Genomic DNA, 19,397 nt, shown 5'->3' with positions numbered 1-19,397 from the left:
AATTCATAAGTGTCACCGACACCATTTCATGTGAGCACATTCCTACCCTGTGTCTAAATGAGAGTCTGTTTCTGCTTTAAAGATCCAGGACTGTCTGTGTGGAGTTATGTAACTGTTGGGTGCGGTTTCCCGAAGAAACACTGACATTTTTCCCAGCTATGTTTTTCTAAACTCAATGAGGACAGTCACTCATATTTGTCTCTTGATTCTTCAACTTCCTAAATGTTTCCACACCAGGGGTCTTTCCTCTCCCTGGAAAACTCTTCCCCCAGGTACCCATATGGGTCTCTCACTTCCTTCAAATCTGTGCTCAGTGTCTCCTCAGAGAGACTTTCTCTCAGCATCAATTTAAAATGGCAGCCCGTCATTCTACTTACCCTGTTTTCCTTTATTTATAACATTTATTATGACCTGCCAGTACATTATACATTTAGCCACTTATTATCTATGTCTCTTGTGTATTAGCTTCTCAAGGGCAGGGGCTTTTGGTTTACCTCTGACTCTTAGCCTGGCACCTAGTAAGCTCTTCCTAAACATTTGTTAAACAAGTGGATGAATTAATGAATGTATTAACCCCAGGTTTGGAGGTTACTTCTCCAGCATTATTCTGGCAGCTGGGCCCATTCTTTTCTTTGTTTTTCACTTCCTCCTTCCTTCTTCCTTCTTAATTTTTTTTTTTCCTAATATAAGCTTTTCCTGGGTCATGGCAACCATTGGGTGGAAAAGGTTCTTTCTAGAATGATTTTCTATGGAACAATAGTATTCTTCATGAATTCTCAATGTCTTCCTTCCCAGATTGTGATCATTTCTTCTAGTGGGTTCTCTGTATTTTTAGGGTCTGCAGCTCTCAGTGTGTTGGTTACACCATCACTCTTCCTATCTGCCTTGAAGGATGACAATAGTGAATGGATTGAGTTCGTGGAGATGGCAGTTATCGGCTCTTATTCTTTTGTAGCCCCAGTGTCCAGCACAATGAAGGCATTTAGTTAAGTATCTCTCGAACGAGTGGATGTGAATGAATGATAGGACCCTGGATTAGAAGACATCTAGACCCGGCACTTTAGGGGTAGAATGCATGGAAAAGCCCAATGCCTAGCAAACTAGTTTTTAAAACGTTATAGATAAGAGTCATTTTCTTTCCTTAATTCAAGATCCTTTTTCTACTGCCCTTATTTAGACAGAAAGGGAAATGAGAACAAATGTACCAAATCATTGTTTTATATCTGATCATTAATTATCATTTATCCAACATATAAGCGTGGTAGTTTACTTTCAGAATTACTGTCATTATAGCAAATCTGGAAATGTATATATAATAATTTCACTTTCTCCCCAAGTTTATTAATTTTAAAATAACTGATGTACATTTATATGTTAATTTTTTTTTTTTTTTAAGATATTCAGTGGAACATTAACTCTCTCTCACCCTGTGTTCTAGTTCCTGGGTTATAATCCCTAGATAGAGCCACAATTTCCGGTTTCTTAGGTAGGCTCCTACTTGATCTCTACACAAACATATATTTAGCTTTTAATAAAAGAAAATGTAAGGGGCACTTGGGTGGCTCAGTCAGTTGAGCATCTGATTCTTGATTTCAGCTCAAGTCATGATCCCAGAGTCGTGGGATCAAGCCCCATGTCCAGCTCGGAGCTGAGTGTGGAGCCTGCTTGGGGTTTTCTCTCTCCTTCTACCTCTCTCCCTCTCCCCACCCCATCTCTAAAATAAAAGAAGAAAATATAAATGGTAGCATACAATACTCATTGTCATTCGTCTTTATATTTTTACTTAACATACAATTTAGAGATTATTCCATTTTACGGCAGAGAGCTACCTCCTTTCTTTATCCTATTGTCTACATCTATGATGATTTAATCCTTGCTCCACTGATAGGACTTTGCTTCCAATTATCGCAATTACAAATAACATCATTTTATACATGAGCAAATATAACTGTCGGATAAAGTTCTAGATGGGAATGGTTGGGGTGAAGAGTGAATGTATCTGTAGTTTCTTAAATGTTTTTTTAACTTATTTGTAACATTTTGTGTTTATTTGTTTGGTTTTGAGAGAGAGAGAGAGAGAGAGAGAGAGCACAAGCAGGGGAGGGGCAGAGAGAGACACACAGAATGTGAAGCAGGCTCCAGGCTCTGAGCTGTCAGTGTGGAGCCCAGCGCAGGGCTTATTAGGAACAGTAAGATCCTGAGCTGAAATCGGATGCCCAACAGACTGAGCCACCCAGGTGCCCCGATATTTATTTATTTATTTATTTATTTATTTATTTAAAATTTTTTTTTCAACGTTTTTTATTTATTTTTGGGACAGAGAGAGACAGAGCATGAACGGGGGAGGGGCAGAGAGAGAGGGAGACACAGAATCGGAAACAGGCTCCAGGCTCCGAGCCATCAGCCCAGAGCCTGACGCGGGGCTCGAACTCACGGACCGCGAGATCGTGACCTGGCTGAAGTCGGATGCTTAACCGACTGCGCCACCCAGGCGCCCTCAATATTTATTTATTTTTGAGAGAGAGAGAGAGAGAGAGAGCCAGCCTGTGGGTGGGGGAGGGGCAAAGAGAGAGAGAATCCCAAGTAGAGCCCAACACAGGGCTCAACCCCATGGACCGTGAGATCATGACCTGAGCTAAAAATTAAGAGCCAGATGCTTAACTGACTGAGCCACACAGGAGCCTGTCTTTAAAATTTGTTGTTTAATGTTTATTTATTTTTAAGAGAGAGACAGAGCATGAGTGGGGGAGGGGCAGAGAGGGAGACACAGAATCCGAAGCAGGCTTCAGGCTCTGAGCTGACAGCACAGAGCCCAAGGCAGGACTCGAACTCACAAACTGCGAGATCGTCACCTGAGCCGAAGTCGGACGCTTAACCGACTGAGCCACCCAGGTGCCCTCAGGAGCCCCTCTTTAAAAAAAAATGTTTATTGGGGTGCCTGGGTGCTGTGTGTAAGATCATGTAAAATAGCATTACTAAAGGTCTTCACTGTTTTAATTTAGATAGCATAAAAATGAAAATAGATTCACTTGAAATCTGTATCAGCCAGGATTCTTCAGAGAAACAGTACCAATGGTATATACCAACATACACCACACACACACACACACACACACACACACACACACACACACACACACACAGAATTACTTTAAAAACTGGCTCCGTTGTGGGACCTAGCAAGTTTGAAATCTGTAGGGCAGCCCAGCATGCTGGAGACACAGTTTAAGTCTGGAGAGCTAACTGGCTTTACTAAACAATTCAAGAATTGGGCAGCATCCCAGGTAGCAAGAAGAGAGGAGCTCCCGAGATGGTGGAGTCTCGAGGCAGAATTCCTTCTACAGCAAACCTCGTGTTTGTTCGTAAGGCCTTCCACTGACTGGAGGACGCATGCTCCCTTCATCAGGAGTCATCCGCTTTACTCAAAGTCAACTGGTTGTACATAGTAACTACACCTACAAAATACCTTCACAGCAGCATCTAGACTAGTGTTTGCCCCAACAACTGGGTACCGTAACGTAGCCGAGTTGACACATGAAGTTAACCATCACATAATCTTTATTCTCTAGACTTACTTAATGTTTCCTTAATGTTTCCAGTTTCAAATCTCCTTGAAGTGGGTGGTGATGGTGTGATTTCAGAAGCATAAACCTATGGCGAGAGTGCGGCCACTATAGAAAGCACATGAATCATTGTTTTTCCTGCCAGCCCATAACATCCATAGACATGTCTCCAGAAATAGATGCACTCAGCCCAATTTTGCTCTGTTCCTCTTATGCTGTAATTCACATGTAATCCATAGTGCTCTGCTCTGGGGAAGGAACTGGAGAGAGGCTTTCTTTAGTGTCCACAGTAACACGGAGGCAATCCATGACCCAGCAAGCGTGCCAACATCGGGACTCAGGCTCAGCAAATAAAGGGGGAAAAGTTAGGGTTTAATGATGGCTTCTACCTGAGCCAGCCTCTGGCTAATAAACCACTTTATTCAATGATGATGGCCCCCTCGTCTGACAGCACCTTTCTGTATATGCAGTATGTTTTAGGCATGTGTCTTGACAAATATTCTGGAGCGAGTAACGGGGTTTTAGCTCAAGCATTCCTCAGATTATTTAAGATCTATTTTGGGTGTTAGTGTGCAGTTATTAGATTGTTTTAGAACTTTTTTATAAGCTGAGATTTTTTTTTCCCTTTATGAGAAGGGGTAATTTTAGTGTGCTGGACATTTTTGTTTTTACCCGCTGTGATGGTTTTGTTCATCTCAAAGTTTAGGAACGTTTAGGCTGTTTCTTTCTAATCCAGTGGTGACCCCCAAATCATGGAATTACTTACTCTTAGGCAAAACCAAACAAACAAAACAGTCCTCCATTAATTCTGAGGGGGAGTTTTGCGTGAAAGACTCCTAATTGGCTGTCAGTGTTTCATCCGGCCTTATCTTAAAACCTTCTTTCTAATTCTTTGAGGTCAAATAACACAGGGTGGTGGTAAGGGGTGTGTTTACATGAGGGTGTGGAGAGAGCAAAGGAACTTTGGGGAACTGCCATGTTAGTGCAATTTAGGAATTCTTGCTTGGTACAGAGCCAGCCCAAAGAGCCTCCTTTCTTCAGATATCTTAACGATTAATTGCCCAAACAAAAATAAATGAAAGGTGGCTGCTTTCCCTTTCTGATCATGTCTGAGATCTGGAAGCACCTTTCTTCTCCTGTCAGCCCCCTTCACATCACACTGGATGTCCCTGGGAAGGGAAAGCGTCCTGCTATGTCAATTCGTTACCACCTTATTTTAAGCCTAGAACAGGGGAGACCTCTCTGCCAGGGCTGCAGAAACTGTTTCCACCTCCTGATGAATCAGTTTCTTTCTTTCCTATAGACAGTGTTCCAACAGTGCTCCCTGAGAATTTTCTAGGGATTATTGTCTACATAATGTACATTGTTGATGGGAGAGTAATTGTTTTTTGAACATCTATCTCAGCTCGTTTAAAACAGATAACACGTTGGAAGTTGGGCATGCCTGTGACCCCGTCTTCCAGGCTCCCCAGCTGTTGGCGCACTGCTTCTAGGCTGCAGGTGTTGGAGACACAACCCCTGCCAGCCAGATGTAGCTGGGAAGCTGGGTGGCGCCGGCTGCGGAGAAGAAACCAGTAGAGGAGGAGAAGCGCCCTCCTGTGGCTGAAAGTAAGACTGTCCACAGAGAGGCCAGCCCAAGGTGCACAGAGGAAATGTTCTCTCTGTAAATATCCTTGCCCACAGGTATAAACCAAGCGAATCCAACCTTCCACTCTTCTGCTTTACCACCTTGACTTCACCTTTCTCAGAGGGAAGAATGACAGATGGTGGGGAAGAAAAAGAAGGGCCAAGGGTATCTATTTTTTCCTGTTTTAGCTTTGGTATGCTGGCCTCCTCCCCATTTCACCGTCTTGGATGAGCTCACTGGCTCATCCAAAGCATCACTGCCTCTCCTCCCCACCTCCACCTTTTGACCTTCTTGTCCATTATAATTCTTACTCCATTTTTTGCCTCCCAGTGAAATAAGTGGTTCATTCGTCTGCCTTCCCCACCAGACTTTTATTTCCTAAAGAAAAGTGGGTCATATCCTGGCTATGCCTGCATCCCACCTCCCATATTCCATACAGTACATGCTGAAAACAGGTTCTTAGCGCACTGAATGGCAAGAGGAAATTTCTTGGTCAAGCGGGAAGAGTTCTGTACGATCTGTCTGATTGCAATTTAGGATTGTCATTGTGAGCCAAAAGCAGCAGGCTGATTTTAAATGTTGGTTCTATCAACTCCTTCAGTTGACTTAGATTTAGGCTAAATGTCCTCGCCCACATGGTTTCATTTGAAACACGCATTTTGTCTTTAAGACAGCTGAGTGAATTAGATGGGATAGATGTTACTCTCCTCATTGTTTAAATAAGGAAAGTGTTCAGAAAGTGCAGGTGACATGCCCAAGGTTGCCCGGACAGTAACTCACAGCTCACACTTTGTTCTTCTTCCTGCCTTTTGGCCCAGAGCTCTGACCTTCTCAAGTCACATTTCAGGACTCATGCTATCTGAGTAAGTTGATGACCTCCATGTACTTGCCCAGAGTCTTCAGTGAGTTGGGGTAGTTGGGGACCCATCGATTTTGGTCCTGTCCCCAGTCGGCTGGTGACTCACTGAGCACATGACATCAGGCAAATCATTAACCTATGCCTACATTTCAGTTCCTTCATCCTGAAAATAAAGACGACAATAGATGCTGGTGGCTTTGAATCGTGTGAAGATTAATGAGATGATGCAGGGAAGTGCCCTGAGCTCCTGGGATGAAAGGCTAAGCAGAAGCACAAAGTCTAATTATAACTTCTTACCAGTTTCAAAGGAGCCCCTGGGAGGGCTAGTTCTTGCTTCTAAATCTGGACAGGATGCCTGTCTGGGATGCATGCTTCTCTCTCCATGGCAGTCCGGGCAGCCTTCTGCTTCCGCTTGCTTTGACAACTCTCTGCCAAGAGTAGTGCTCAGTCTACCCTCAGATCTCATCAACAATAGAAGTTAAAACCTCTAAAGCCATTGCCCCTGTCTTCCATGCTCACAGGAAGGAGCAGGGGCAAGCGATTTTGGACAGGCTTCAGATAGGGAACTTTTAATTTTCAGGAATGTGGGTGCAGTCCCTAATCTAAGGGCAAGCATGTCATATTGAGCAACAAGAATATAAGGAATCTGCTGGGACCTTCCAGGAAAGATTTTTCCTACCTGGTAAGAGGAAGGTACAGAAGAGAACCCGACCTAGCCCTGTCCTAGGCTTCCTGCCTTCGAACACAGTGTGCAGTGTGAGATTTGCTCTGTTGCTGTCTTGTGAACTTCGGATTTCGGCAACGTTGGCCCTGACACCACTGAGTCACCGAAGCAACATGGAGTTCTTGTTTGTGAGAAAAATAAATCTTGGCTTAGGCCACCGTTAATACGCTTTTCTGTTACTTGGAGACGCTCTTAACTGATCCATGGCCACGTCCACCATAGCATGGGTAAGGTCCAGGGTAGAGTTGTGGATGTTAGTGTAGAGGTTTTCAAACAATGGATTTTACACAGAAAAGCTTTGGATTTACTCATTTCTGCGTTACTTTGACTTTTTTTCTGGTCACTCCCTGCCCCCCTCCCCACTCCCCCACTACTTGTTGATCTATCCTAAATGCAAGAAAAAAGTCAGGGCTAGTGCTGGCTTCCGAGCAATAAAAAAGCAAGCTTTGTCTTTGCTCTCCCCATTTCCCAGCTTTCTCAGCCAGATATTCAGAGCCCTCAAGGTCCCTGACTCTCTATTCTCCTTCTTACCCCCACCACCATGTCTCCTGGGCCCGGCACCCCTTCCCTCACGTCAACACCCCTCTCTCATGTCCTACCTCTTCAGAGCCATAATTGGTGTTGACTTAATGTGTCACCTTCACAGGTGACACTAGCATTTTCACATAGTGTAGAAAATTCTGGGCACAGTTATGAAGGAGCCAGCTAGGATTTGGCATCTTCCCACTGCCCTTTTTCGTTCTCTTCTAGTGTCTTCTTCCTGTTCGACAGGGTGCCATTCTTAATTCTAAAGGACTCAGTTGCCTTATTTCTAAATTTCTAAATTTCTTATTTCTAAATTTCAGATCACGATATTATCATCTACTCTTTGGATCCCCTCTCTAGCTCTGTGCCTACCCAGGCACTGTCAGACCCCTTTTCTCTCTAGCTCTACAAAAATCATCATCACCTCAGTGCCCTGATCAATGCTGCCATGGGAAAAAGATGTCTTCATAAAGAGGATTTATCTCCCTCAGGTTTCTTGCATTTTTAGAGAGGATCTGGGGGTGGAGGGGAATGCTAAGAAGTTTGAGATCCTTTTGGGAACTCAAAGAGGATAGTTAGCTATTCTACCTTTGTGACCAGTCTGGTCCTAATATGGGTACAGGAACATCCACGATCTAGCTTTCAGTTGATTTTCCCTTGTTTCAGATTTACTGTGGATTAGGGCACGAAGAATTAGCTAAGGTCTTGAACATTTTTTTAAAAAAGCTCATTTATTTATTTTGGGAGAGAGAGAGAACACGAGCAGGGGAGAGGGAGAGAGAGAGAGAGGGAGGAAGGGAGGGAGAGAGAAAGAGAGGGAATCCCAAGCAGGCTCTGCACTGTCAGCACAGAGCCCAATACAGGGCTTGAATTCATGAACCGCAAGATCATGACCTGAGTCAAAACCAGGAGTCGGACGGGCACTTAACTGACTAAGCCACCCAGGTGCCCCAGGTTTGGAATATTTAGTAACCAGCAGTGGAAAGGAAATAAGAAGATGAACTGCTTGTCATAGAACTTTGAAAGCAAATATAGATTTCCTAACCTCCTCTAGGGAGGAGGGCCATTTTCCTGAGACCCGTAGGAAGCCAGCAGATACCTGGAGAGACTTAAGGGAATGATAAAGCAGCTGAGCTAATTAAAACATCCCCCAAATGCCACAAATTGGAAAGATTAATGGTGAAAGGGGTGCTTCAAGGATCATTTGTTTGCCTGTAAGGGATATGGTTTTGAATGATAAAGTTGACTGGAGATTCTCCCAGGCATTAAATGGTTTGGGGGGAGACCTTCGATTCGTTTTCTCTGTGTGTGAGACAGAACTCTGTGTGTTGGTGGCATTTTCACACAGTGAAACTCAGTCCTCTCAACATTGAAATGTGCTGGTTCTTAAGGTAATTAGGACTCCTTCTCAGCCAGAATGAGAAAACTGACTTTACCTTATGCCTGGAAAGAAAGTCAAGTATATATGGAAGCCAGAATATATCTTACCTGTGAGCCAGCTCATTAAGACGAATAACAAATGAATAAACAGAAATTCTGTTGAGAGATGAGGTATGTGTTACACAGTCTTTGATGACTGGCTTTATGCACATGGAATCCCATTTTTTTTTTTCAGATTAACTTTTCCTTTCGTTTCTTAAATCTTAGGTTTCTTGTTCTGCCCTCAGTGATTAATGATGTTCTGTTACTTCAAACACCCCAAGCCTGGCTCTGGTGATTGGCTGCTCCTTTGCTTGACTTGATATAATCATTGATGAAAATGGCATTAATGGACCATGGAATAGTTGGCACTGTATATACATGGACAGATTTAGATTGGCTACCAAAGTGACCCAGTTTATTGTTTAGTCATTGGCCATGAAGTGAGCCAACACTAACAGACAGGAATTCAGTCGTATTAAATCACTGTTTAGTATGGGATGAGGGGTGCTGTAAGGGGTAATGTCCAATATTTGTTCTGTGATTTTCTAAACAAATACTTTGGAGGGCCAGGTGCTGTGCTAGGTTCTGAGAAGATCTTGGAAGAAGGAGTAAAGGATGAGCAAGACATTGCTTGATGGGGTTTATTTGGTGAAAGAGGGGTTTAGGCCTCATGCTCTATTTTACTCCACTCGGGAAGAGGCCTGGAAAGCATCAGGGTTTAAAATATAGGTTTGTGCAGGACTACTGTGTAAAGACTCATCATAAAAATGGCAAACGGGTGACTTGGTTAAGCATCCAACTTTGGCTCAGGTCATGATCTCACGGTTTGTGGGTTCGAGCCCCGTGTCGGGCTCAGTGCTGACAGCTCAGAGTCTGGAGCCAGCTTCAGGTTCTGTGTCTCCCTCTCTCTCTGCCTCTCCTCCTGCTTGTGCTCTCTCTCTAAAAAACAAACAAACATTAAAAAAATTTTCTTTAAATGCCAAACAGACTGAGGAATGGTAGGAAGTACAGTCAAGGTCACTGTATTATTTTCTAGTGCTGCTGTGACCAATTGCCTATTACTGGATGGCAGAAGACATCAGGAATTTATTCTTTGATAGCTCTCGATGCCAAGAAGTCCAAAAATCGAGGTATCGGCAGGATTGGTAACTTACTGGGGGTTCAGAGGGAGTATCTGTCCATGCTTCTCTCCTAGCATCCGGTGGTTGCCTGCAAACTTGGGCTTATAGCTGCGTCTCTCTAATCTGTGTCCACTGTCACATGGCCACACTGCCTCTGTGCTTGTCCATCTCGGGATGCAGTGCTATCTATGTCTTTAAACATTTATTTATTTATTTTGAGAGAGAGAGAACACACACACACACACACACACACACACACACACACATGTGCGCATGCAAGCAGGGGAGGGGCAGAGAGAGAGAGGGAGAGAGAGAATCCCAAGCAGGCTCCATGCTGTCAGCACAAATCCCAATGCGGGGCTTGAAGTCATGAACTTTGAGATCATGACCTGAGCTGAAATCAGGAGTTGGGCACTCAGCTGACAGAGCCACCCAGGCACCCCTAGTTTCTCTCTCTTTTTTAATGTTTATTTTTTGAGAGAGAGAGAGAGAGAGAGAGAGAGAGAGAGAGAGAATGAGAATGAGAATGAGAATGAGAATGAGAATGAGAATATGAGTGGGAGAGGGGCAGAGGAAGAGGGAGACACAGTATCTGAAGCAGGCTCCAGGCTCTGAGCTGTCAGCACAGAGCCCGAGGTGGGGCTCAAACTCAGGAATTGTGAGATCACGACCTGAGCCAAAGTCAGAGGCTTAACCGAGTGAGCCACCCAGGCACCCTGCTCTAGTTTCTCTTCTTAGAGAAGTTAACAATTTTTGTTGTATTAGTCAGGATAGGCTAAGTTATACTGCACTGATAAGTAACTCCCAAATCTCAGTTGCTTAATACTACAAAAGTTGATGTCTCTGTCATAGGACAGCTCTCATTTCTATCTCAGGCTACAAGCCAGCAGGGGGACCCTACTTAACACAGCCACTCAGAGACCTAAGCAGACAGAGGCTCCACCTTAGAGTAGACTTTAAACATCACTGTAGCTGGGTCAGGGAATGTGGCAATTCCTACATTGACTGGTAAGGCTCCTGCCCATGTTTCATTAACTCAGTGCAGTCACACGGCCAGGTCTGACCATAGAAGGTAGGGAAGCGCAGACCTACTGTGTGCTCGTAAGGAGGAGAAGTGGAATATTTGTGAACAGCCCTAATGTCCACCACATTGAGATGCAGCTTTCTTTCAGCAGTGACTACACATTGACGTCACCATGCTTATTACTTTGGAGAGGCAGAATATACTCCCCGTGGTGTGGCACTTGGATGAAACCACTAATATGATGCTGAGCAAACTCTTAGAACACGGCCATGGGTAATAATGCCATTTATAAGCAAAGACTTAAAAACAGAAGGACAAAGGATATAGGGTCATCCCATGAATAGTCTTATGATTAGTATTCAATAATTTAGGCTCCCAAGTGTGCTAGTTAATATAGGAGATATAAAAATAACCTACTGACGTAAGCTTGCAATTTATCTCATCCATCCATTTGGGCCTTGTTAGAAAACTTGGCCAAGGACAGTCAAGTAATACAATTAATGTGACCCTCATTTAGATGGTCACGTTTCTCCTGTGTTGGTGTTTTTGAGCCTAGTCTATGTTTGGTGAGCGGGAGCCCATTGAGACTTCTCCTGTGCTGTGAGTTCCTATTTCTGCAAACTGAAATTTCTTTTTGTATGTGTTTTTTTCTCTTTGAGATAAAATGGGAGAGTCCCATCATTTTCTTTTCCTTCACAAGAAAGTGTTTAGACAGGAGGGCAACAGACCAATTAAAGGGGCGCTAAAGGGTGATCCCTTTTTTAAAAATGTTTTTAGTTTTTGAGAGAGAGAGAAAGAGAGTACGTGGAGGGGGGGGGCAGAGGGGGGGGGGCAGAGCATCCAAAGTGGGCTCTGTACTGATAGGCTGACTGACAGCAGTGAGCCTGACATGGGGCTTGAACTCACGAACCACAAGATCATGACCTGAGCCGAAGTCGGACGCTCAACCGACTGAGCCACCCAGGCACGGCGGAAGGGTGCTCCCTAATCAAGGTCTGTTTTAATTGAGCCTCATGTTTACCAGTGAACTCTAACAGTGAGGATGACATGGAAATGGAATGAGGAGAAATAAGCACTCAGCTTCCATTTCGAGAAAAAAACTCTTTTTTCCCCCCAAATAAAGGGATTGTACTAGAGCGATTTCTGCTTGTGCTGGTGTATGTCTGCAACAAATAACAGCTTTGAATAATGAACGGTCTCCATGGTGGGAAACTGCCACAGAGAGGCCCTCGATAATGGTGTACTTAATAATTAGAAATATGAGCAGGAATTGACCTTCCAAGTTGGATGTATTATTATTCACTTTACCTGTTCGCTGTCACAGTGGGTGCCGTCACTGAGACTATGACTAGAAAGCCTGCTAATGACTTCTCTGCCAAGTCCCATAAATAATCTGTTTCCCCAATGTGCCTGAGGTGTACATGGCATATGCTTAGATCCATGTGGAGTCTGGATGGGGTAAGTGGCTTTGAGTTTATAGAGGATTTGTACCCAGTTTGTAGGTACGGGACACGCTGTAGACATGGCGGCTTGCCAGCATCCTCCGGAAATAGCCTCCCACTCCTTTGAGAGGGGATTAACCTGGGTCCTTGATAATGAAGTCCTAGCCAATGACATCTATTTTTAAAAAACTCTTACATCTGTAGTGAAATCACGCTTTCAGGAAAGAACCCAAGACTGGAACTTCGAAAGCAGGATTGCTCAGTATTTCTCGGATGACTCACGTCAGCTGTCCTCACCTGGCTTCACCGTTCACTGTGAAGGCCAGCCTCCAACCCTCCAGGGCTCAAGGTGTACAAGGGGTGTCGGTAACCAATGGTAAAGAATGCGCGCAGAGCCTATTACGCGTTGCAATTCCCAGAGGGGCCAATGGCCTCAGCATCCAAGGTAAATGTGCCATACACAGCTCCATCTCCTTTTCTGATTCTGGGTCTGTACTTTGCATATATTTCAAGGTGTGTGAAATACTTGGCGTGAAAACACCTGGCACAGTACCTGCATTCAGTAGCTGCTCGATCGCCAGCTGTTTCCTGCTCCCTTCTCTTTCCTAAAGTCTGCAGCTCATCGGCAGTGATGTCGGGCAGCCTGGAGCATGCCGATGAGGGCCTCTGTCCCCTCTTGTGCCATGAATATTCATCCTCAGGTAGCGGCCCTCATTTGAGAATCTCATCTTGCACTGACCATTATGTAGTCCAACAGTCAGAGTCCCAAGAAGTCATCGGCAAACAATGAGGTTTGAGGTTGACGCAGCTAATCGTGGAGGTAAACACCAGGCTGGACAGCCAGTGTCCCTCAGGAGGCTAGTGAAGAATAGCAATTAGGGTGGCTGTCACTACATATGGGCCTGGCAGGGGAACACAGAGGACCGCAGCAGGGGCCTGGGGCGGCCGGGGTGCGGCGTGAGGCACAGACGGAAACCACGCGGCCCGCTCTTTGAAGGTGAATTTTTCCGCTTCGCGGTACAGCTCTTCCCCTACGTGGCACATATGCTCCGTGTGACAGCGCAGTGGGGGACGCCACTCAGACCATCGTCCTTTTACTGTGGTGCCTGAGGACCGGCGGGCACTTAGTGCTGTTTTCGGCCAGCAGCATGCCTCTCTCCGTTGTGTGCAACCTCTCTGCACCGCCCACGTCGCTGGGGTCACACGAATGCAAGTGTCTCTTCCGAGCCATCTGGTGATTCATTCTTCCCTACCCCCCGCCTGGAACCGTGAAAGCTGCTCACGCGCTGCCAAGTCAGCTGACGAGGGCCGCTGCTGCCCGCGGCCTGCCAGACAACGGGGCACCCTCACAGGCCTTCGCCATACACTCGAAACACGTGCAACGGCTGGGTGGAAATCACAAACATCCCACAAAGCAAACACGCAAATTAGTTAATTAATACAGAAGCTGGCGTGTGTGTGTGTGTGTGTGTGTGTGTGTGTGTGTGTATGTGTTGTAGATCCAGCCAAAATGACAGGATCCCGTAAAGGATGCATGCTTAGTTATTTTTTTTTTACGTTAAAATAGATCTTTTATTTATTTATTATGTTTTGTAAATGTTTATTTTTGAGAGGGAGAGAGAGCACAAGCGGGGGAGGAGCAGAGAGAGAGGGAGACGCAGAATCCGAAGCGGGCTCCAGGCTCTGAGCTGTCAGCATGGATCCTGATATGGGGCTTGAACCCACAAATCATGAGATCGTGACCTGAGCCGAAGCCCGACGCTCAACTGACTGAACCACCCAGGCACCCCTAAAATAGATCTTTTAAAATGTACTACATGAGGCTAGTATTGGTTTTCTAGGGAAGCCATAGCTAATTCCTATAAGCTGGGTTGTTTAAAATGGTGGGCATTTATTCTCTCACAGTTCTGGAAGCCAAGAGTGTGAAATCAAGGTGTGGGCAGTGTTGGTTCCTTCTGAAAGTTCGGAGGGAGAATTTGTCCCAAGCTTCCCTCTTAGCTTTTGGTGGTTGAAAGCAATCCTCAATGCTTCTTGGTTTATGGACACATCACTCCAACTATGCCTGTTGTCATATGGTGCTACCCTCTCTGTGTCTCTGTTTCTTTGTCCAACTTTCTCTTCCATAGAGACAGCAGTCATTGGATAAGGACCCACTCTAATCCAGTATGACCTCATCTCAACTTGATTACATCTGTAATCAAAGACCCTCTTTCCAAATAAGGTCATATTCACAGGTACTGAGGGTTAGGGCTTGAACATATCTTTTGGCAGACACAATTCAACTCACAACAAGGCTCAAACACAGTATAGTTAAAAAAAAAATAGCCCTTAGATAGTCCTTTAAAAATGGAGCTGGGGGTGCCTGGGTATCTCTGTTGGTTAAAGGTCTGACTTTGGCTCAGGTCATGATCTCATGGGTTCGTGAGTTCGAGCCCCACACTGGCTCTCTGCTGTCACAGAGCCTGCTTTGGATCCTCTGTCCCTCTCTCTGCCCTTCCCTGGCTCACACTCTCTCTCTCTCTCTCAAAAATAAATAAACATTTAAAAACATGGAGCTATAATAATGGGACAAATGAGCTAGAACAATTGGATATTGATATGTGAAAAAAAGAAAAAAGAGAGTTTCAATTCAAACCTGCTAAACTATAAAAATAAACTCAAAATGAATCATAGACATTAAAACCAGAAACCATAAAAGTTCTAGAATAAAGCATGAAAGAAAATCTCTGTGACCTTGGGTAGGCAAAGATCTCTTACAAATGACACCAAAGCACAATCTATAAGAGAATAATTGATGAATTGGGTTTCATTAAAATAAAAAACTCCTGTCCTTCAAAAGACATTGTTAAAGGAATGAACAGACAAGCCACAGACTGGGAGAAAATCTTTGCAAAGCATATACCCGATAAAGGACTTGAATGCAGAAAATACAAGGAAATCTCAAAACTCAACAATAATGAAACAAACAACTCAATTAAAAATGGGCAAATACATCTGGATGCGCCACTAGAGAAGATAAATGGAAAGCAAAAAAATGCAGAGAAATGTTCAACATTATGAATCACTAAGCTGTCAGACACAAGAACCACAGTGAGATACTATAATACTTCTATTGTAATGACCAAAATGAAAAAAACTGACCATGCCAAGGGGTGATGAGGTTGTGGAGGAAATAGAGCTCTCATACACTGCTGGTGGGGATGTAAAATGATGAAAAGACTTTGGAAAACAGGTTGGCAGTTAAACAAAACAAAACAAAACATATATTCACCCTATGATTCCAGCCATTCCATTCCTATGTTTTTATCCAAGAGGAAAAAAAAAAATATGTCTGTACAAAGACTCATATGCAAATACTCATAGCAGCTTAACTTGTATTGGCCGAAAGCTGCAAACAACATGGATGTCCATCAACATGTGAATTGCTATGGACTGTGTTTCTCCAAAATTCATATGCTGAAGCCCCAATGCTTAATGTGACTATGACTGGAGTAAAGAGGTAACTAAAATTGAATGAGGTCATGAGGATGGGACACTAATCTAAGAGCATTAGTGTCTTTATGGGAAGAAACACCAGAGAGCTCACTTGCTCTCTCTAGCATGTGAGGACACCATGAGAAAGCAGCCATTTGCAAACTAGAGAGACGGTCATCCTCAGCACCTAACCATGCTGGCACCCATGATTTTGTAATTCCAGATTCCAGAACTGTGAGAAAAGTAATTTCTGTTGTGTAAGCCACCCAGTTTATGGTATTTTGTTATGGCAGCCCAAGCAGACTGATGGATGAATGGACCAACAAGTTGCAGTCTATCTATAATACAATACTGCTTGGCAATACAAAGCAATGGACTACTGACACACACAGTGATCTGGATGAATCTCAAACTAATGCTGAGTGAAAGAATCCAGATCTCCACCTCCACACACGAAAAAGCACACACTATATAATTTCATTTATATAAAACTCTAGAAAATGCAAGCTAGTCTATAGAAAGCACAACAGTGGTTGCTTAGAGTTGGGGGTGATAGGCAGGTGTGGAAAGGGTGTATCATAAAGGGGTGTGAGAAAACCTTTAGGGGTGACAGATATAGTTGATTGTGATTTGGCTTCATGATTGATCGTGGTAATGGCTTCATGGGTCTACATATTTGCCAAAACTTATTAAATTGGGGGCATCTGTGTGGTTCAGTTGGTTAAGTGTCTGATCCTTGATTTTTGGCTCAGGTCATGATCTCATGGTCATGCTCTCAAGATTGAGACCTGTTTTGGACTCCATACTGGGTGAGGAGCCTGCTTAAGGTTCTCTCTCTCTTCTCTCTCTGCCCCTTCTCCAGTTGTGTGTGTGCATGCATTTGCACACCCTGCCCCCCTCTCTCAAAAAACCCTTATTGTCTACCTTAAATATGTGTAGTTTATTGTATGTTAATTACACCTCAATAAAAATATATGCTTGTCATACACATACACACACACACACACACATGCTTGGGTATTTTCCTGTTTTCTGGAAATATTAATTTACTTCTGAAAGTACTGTGTGGTAGGGATACAACTGAATTTCAGAGAAGAATAATATACCCCTAGGACAAGAATGTAGTCTTTGGAGAGAAGGAGGAGTGGAAGAGAGAAAGGAAATGGTGAATGGAACCAAGAATGATTCCTGGAATAGAGGGAGGAGGTAGGCAGAAAAGGGGAGAGATAATGTGGTTGATCATATTGTCCAACAATGGGCACATTGGTTCTTCTTACACTGTAGCTCTGACACACTTCCCATTGAGAGGTGGAGTCTAGGTTTCCTTATTTTCAATATGGGGAGGCTTGTGACTACTTCGGAAGTAATGTTATGTGACTTCCGAAGTCATAAAAGATGATTCAGCTTCCGCCTTTTCTTGTGACGTTCACTCCCGAAATCCAGTTCTGGTGTTGTGGGGAAGTCCAAGCAGCCACGAGGAGGCAACAAGTTGCCAGTTCCGTCAGGTCTGGATGGCCAGCACCAAGCCCAAGACATATGGAGGAGATGGATGAGTCACCCCCAGACCTTGATCACCCCAGCTAAGGTCCTGACATTGTGGAGCAGAGAGGAGGTGTCCTTGATGGATTCTTCCTGAATTCCCAACCCTCAGAATCTGTAAGCATGCTAAAGTCATTGTCCTTTTACACCACTAAGTTTGGAATGTCCTTTTATGCAGCAATGGTCACAAAATAAGTTATTAGGGCGGAAGGGGAAGACATAGAAATAGTACAAGAGAGCTAGGATCCAGCTCTTCTGAAAAATTAGAAAAGTAGTTTTACTGGCTTTTGAGAGTTGCTGCTCTTTTTAATTTTTTTTTGTTTATTCATTTTTTTTTGAGAGACAGGGAGAGACAGAGTGTGAGAAGTGGAGGGGGGGGGGAGAGAGAGAGAGAGAGAGAGAGAGAGAGAGAGAGAGAATGAGAATATCTGAAGTCAGCTCCAGGATCTGAGCCATCAGTGCAGAGCCCGATGTGGGGCTCAAACTCATTAACTGTGAGGTGATGACCAGAGCCGAGGTCAGCTGTTTAACCAACTGAGTCACCCAGGCACCCCAAGAGTTGATACTCTTGAGAAGTAGTCTAAGGTTTTCTGGGATGGGAAGTAGCCCTTATTATCATGGGTACCAGAAAAGTGGCCACAGTAGCACAAGTATTGGAGTGGAAGAAACTCCTTCATCGTCAGCCCCCTGACAATCCTTTCAAAACCAAAAATGTGGCCAAACACATGGGGTAGGATTTGTAAGTCTCTTGTCTCTGAAATTTATTTCAGATTTAAGAAAAATTTTGTTTGGGGTTAATGTTGTAGTTAATTGCACATACTATAATTAGTACTCATGATTTTTGCACAACATGAATCACAAGAGACAGATATGTCTCATTAGTAGATCATTTTGAAATTTTTTTCTTTTTTGCATTTATTTATTTTTGAGAGTCAGAGAGAGACAGAGCACAAGGCGGGCGGGCAGAGAGAGAGGGAGACACAGAATCCGAAGCAGGCTCCAGGCTCCAAGTTGTCAGCACAGAGCCCGATGAAGGGTTCGAACTCACCAACTGCAAGATCATGACCTGAGCCGAAGTTGAACGCCCAACCAACTGAGCCACCCAGGCGCCCCATTATTGGATAATTTTAAAAAGGATTCCTTGATGTACTTTTGTCCACTCCCTAGATCAGAACCTTGACCCTTAGAATCAGGCAAAAGCCTCCCAAATCCAGGTATTTATGCATAAAAATATTTAGAGTTCTTTAGCTCCATTACAAAGATGACGAATGGACTTGAGAATAAGCCCATCTGCAACAAGAGCTACTTGTAAAGTGTATCCTATGTTAATGTAGTCCCATGACTATAAATGATATATTATGAATTCTGACATCAAGGTCTAGTTCTGCATCACTAGTGAACTAGCAACAACCTGTAATCGGTGTGCCTGCACTGATTTTGTCTTGTCTGAATTTTGTGTTCAGGATTTACAGATTTTCCTTGTGTGAACCACTCCATCTTTGTCTTTGCCATCTGTTATGTTGGGATTTTCTACTGTTTTTGATTCAGAAAATTCATTGATAATTTTTATCTGCTTGGGCTCTGGATCCAGAATAATTTCAGACAGTCTTATCAATGGATTTCTACGGACGCTCCTGTTTTCCCCCCAACGTGTAAATTATAGGCTAGCTCCTTTACGTTTTAACAAAGAAATGGCTGGATATTTTTACAGCTCTTTTGCCTAACCTGATCACATCCTGCATTCTGTCTGGCGGTGATAATGTTTTCTTTTCAGAGGGGCCAGCATTTGTGGCAAACTGTGGCAGTGGAAAGAGAATTTTAAAACCCATTTGGAGGGAAAATCTTTTTCAGCTTAGAGTGTGAGCTGAAATGGATCTCTCATTCTGTGCTTCTCTCCCACTTCCTGTATCACACCATTAAACATCCTCCCAGGGACCAGAAGCTCCAGGAGATTGTTTAATCACTTCATGCCCAGTATCATGGGTACCACATTTGCAGGATGTGGGGCATGATAACCTCCTGTGGTTAGGAGAGCAGCTGTTCTCAGTTTTTAACACATGCAATACAAAGTGAAATA

Source organism: Panthera tigris, chromosome D3 (assembly GCF_018350195.1).
Source record: "Panthera tigris isolate Pti1 chromosome D3, P.tigris_Pti1_mat1.1, whole genome shotgun sequence".
Classification (NCBI taxonomy): domain Eukaryota; kingdom Metazoa; phylum Chordata; class Mammalia; order Carnivora; family Felidae; genus Panthera; species Panthera tigris.
Note: the sequence above shows the minus strand (reverse complement) of the source record.